Source organism: Cibotium barometz, chromosome 7, assembly GCF_041138505.1.
Source record: "Cibotium barometz isolate CiBa-2024 chromosome 7, ASM4113850v1, whole genome shotgun sequence".
Lineage (NCBI taxonomy): Eukaryota > Viridiplantae > Streptophyta > Polypodiopsida > Cyatheales > Cibotiaceae > Cibotium > Cibotium barometz.
This window is the reverse complement of record NC_141052.1, coordinates 17583229-17587200: the sequence shown is the minus strand read 5'-3', so window position 1 is coordinate 17587200 and position 3972 is coordinate 17583229.

The window sequence follows — 3972 nt, the reverse complement described above, 5'->3', positions numbered from 1 at the left end:
ATTAGTGACATTGATGATGTGGGTACAAAGTTCTACACTACTGCATATGCAAAGGGGGACCATATTTGCCTATCAAATGCACTTGAGTCTTTTACTGAGGAAATGTATGAAGGAGATTGGTTGCTTATTGGTCAATACTTGAGTACTCTGACAAGACAGGAAAATTGGTCTGACTCAGAATTTAAGAGGATCCGCAAAAAAGCATATGGTTATTTTCTAAAGGATGGGTACCTCTGGAAGCATCCTAAGCAGAGGAATGCTATGCCACAGAGAGTCATATGTGATAAAGAGACTCAAGGGAAGCTTGTGAAAGAATTCCATGAGAGTCTCTGGGATGGACATCGAAGTGTGTGGGCCACCTTTACCAAAATAAAGGAAAAATATTGGTGGAAAGGAATGTACAAGGATATTTCCCAATATGTGGAAACATGCATGGTATGTCAAATGTACTCAAATGTGCGACATCGTGATGGCTTGCAACCAACCTACCCACCTGCCATGCACTACAAATGGGTAGTGGATCTAGTTACAATGCCTTTGGGAATTTGGCAGATGCGGTACATAGCACTTGCAAGAGAAGATTTGACAAATCAGGTAGAGGGGCGTGCTCTTACAACAAAGAGTACAGAAACAGTATTTTCTCTTGGAAGATGTGATTTGTCGGTATGGTTGTGTTGGGAAAATAACAGCTGATAGGGGTGAGCTAGACGTTGAAGAAGCAAGGGAATTCTTCTCTAGAATTGGCATCAAACTGTCCCTAACATGTGCTTACAATCCTGAGGGCAATGGTAAAAGTGAGCGAGGACATCCTCCAATCATTAAAGCTTTGGCTAAGGCATGCAGAGAAAGAATGCGAGAGTGGCCAAGGCTGCTACCATATGCTTTGTGGGCTGACCGTACAACTCATAGCTCAGTGACAGGATATATGCCTGCAGAATTAATGTATGGTCAGAAGCCAGTAATGCCAGTTGAAGAAGTAGTTCCAACTTGGAATGTATTGCCCTGGTGGGTGGTAGGATTAAGCAGGGAAGATCTCCTTGCATTGCGAATAAGGCAGTTGGAGAGGAGGCCTGAAGATGTAGAGCTTGCTAAAGCTCGCTTGAAAGATGCAAGGTTGAAAAATAAAGAAAGATTTGATAGAAGACACAGACTCCAGCCAAAACCTATTGAAGAAGGTGATTGGGTCCTAATGTATGATAATAGCCTTGACAATCAATTCACTGTTCAAAGAAAATTTGCAAAAAGATGGTTTGGCCCTTACATTGTCAAGCATGTGCATGGAAATGCCACGTATACCCTGTGTGAGCTTGATGGAACTGAGATAAAGAATCTTATAGCAGGCAAAAGGATCAAGATGTTTAAAAGAAGGCTTGACAGAAATCCTTTTGATTCACAGGGAACTCAGGATGAGAGGTTTGATAGTGAAAACATGGATATGGCTGAAGAGGAAGAGGATGATTTTCCTGGCAATGTAGAAGAAGAAGATGACATCCAGTTATATGTGGATCTTGATGATGATTTGGCACATACCAGAGGATGTGCAGGTTTAGAGGGGGTGGATGTCGTGCCATGGCACGTCTATGGTGTGAAACCATGCATGTGAGGCCATCAAATGCAAATCCAGATGCATGGGGTTAAGTGCCATGATGAGTCATTATATGATGCCTGAGTACATATGTTCATATTGTAAATGAGGTTCAATAAGACGAGCTGAAGCTGAGCCAGGTCTCAAAGCCTCTGTACATAAGTGTGGTATGAATTATGGAGTTTTATGCATATGGTAGACCTTGTAGTAGGGAACACCCTTCTTAACATATATGGAAATGCAAAAAAGACTTAAAGCTTGGAGAGAGTGAAAATGTTTTTCATATGCTCGGCAGAATGATAGGGGAAGGTATCAAGCCAAATCTCGTTACATTCGGTAGTGTTCTAAATGCATGCAGTCATGCAGGTCTAATGGAAAAAGGTCAGTTGTACCTTGAGGCCATTAGCAATGACTATGATCTCATCCCAACTCTTGAGCATTACACTTGCATTGTTGATCTCCTTGGCCGGGCAGGCCATGTAGACAAGGCGGTAGCTTTGATCAAGAAGATGCCATTTCATCCTGGTATTGTGAATTGGCATACTGTGTTGTGAGCTTGTCGAACATGGGGCAATGCCGAGCTTGGACGCCATATCTTCGAACATGCAGCTAGAAGATCTTTCACTCAAAGTGGCAAAAGAAGGGTACGTCTCAGGTTTGCATTGGGTGTCACACAGCGTTTCAGATGATGTAAAGAGAGAGTTGTTGTGTAGGCACAGTGAGTTGTTGGCTCTTGCGTGTGCCTTGATTAATACACCCAAGGGGACATCCATATACGTGGTAACATAAGCACAAGAAGTGTTTGAGAAGCTTCCCAAAGCGCCAGCTGGAAACGTATATGCGGGTGGCGGCTTGCGTGAATATAAGCAGGCGCAGTATTTTTTAAATTGGAAAATGCCGACTTTTGGGCTGCAAAAGGTGGGGGGGGGGGCGATTTCCTTGCGGGAGAATGAGGAAAAACCAGAGATGTAAAAGGAGGCGCATATCGGAGTTCAGGGTCTGCAGAACAAAGGAGAACCAGTGCGCCATCTACCAGAGAATTTCAAATCTGAATTATATCTACTGTTCATAGCTTGTAGGTGCTAGAATTGAAGAGGGATTTGAGTACTACTTAAAGAGATGCCTTCAGTTTTCCACGTTTTCTTCATCGCGCAGTCTGCAGCGAAGCGACTTTAGAGAATAGCAAAATAAAATCAAAGAAAAATTACATTTGGATACCTTCAGATAAGTGGGTTTTTTTTATTTTGTTACTACTTCCTACGATTTAGAAAAATCGTATAACTTATATATATCCTTAAAGGTTTTGGAGAATGAGTAAAAGGTTTTGGAACTTGGAGATTTGTGGAATAAAGGTGATAAAGAACATCATGAGATGATGGAATTGATGACATTGGATGTATGGAATGTAAATGATCACATGTATGTTGGAAATATTTGAAGGTTATGTTATGCCTACATGTGATTGGTTTGAGGAATTTGGAAAGAGGAGCCAGTGAATCTATGCTTGAGAAAGGACAAGCACCTGGTACACAATTTTTGTGCAATCATCAGGTTGAATTCAAGGATGTATTGAGGTGAATTGACACATGTATATGTCATTAAAAATGGATATGTCCTATGCTCCTTGTGTGTGAGTTTCCTTGTGGAGTTTGGTACCTACTCTCACAGCTAGAAGTCTTGTACTTGCCGAGCGACACCGTCCACGTCACGACAGCTCTTTTGGTGAACCCGACGTGAAACTGCTGGGGTGAGAGTGTGGTGAAATACACAGGGAAGATATGGCTGAGAATTCTGAGGGTCAAGGGGTTCATTTTGACCCCGGAGTTATGCAGATGTTTTAGATGTTTACCATGTACATGCAACAGCAGCAAGCTGCTGAGAGGGGACAAATTTCCATGTACAAAGCACTACAATCAATTGTAAAAAAGGTGGATCAATTTGATGGAAAGGATATCACAAAGTACCTGCGCAATTACATAAAGGAAATGGAGCTAAACAGGGTGACTGAGGAGGATATGGTTTGAAGTTTTGAGCTGGTATGTGTTCCTGAAATAAGAGAGCGCATAAGAGGATTGCAGACAGCACATGGTGGCAGAAATTGGGAGGAGTTCAAGCTTGCTTTAAAGGACGAATATTTCATGGAGGATTCTGAGCGAGTGACCAAACGAACTTTTTTGGAATGGGTCACAAAACCTAAAATGGGAATTTCTGCCCCACAGAATTGCTAAGAGAGTTTGAGAAGCGCTATGCCCAGCTATCAAGGATAGAGCGCACAACTTTGGACAGAGAAAAAACAGAGCTCTAAAGATCTCCAAGAGAAATTGGAAATCCTCCTTGAGGATAAGGATACAGAGCAGGGACTAAAGAGTGATTGGAATGATGTTGAG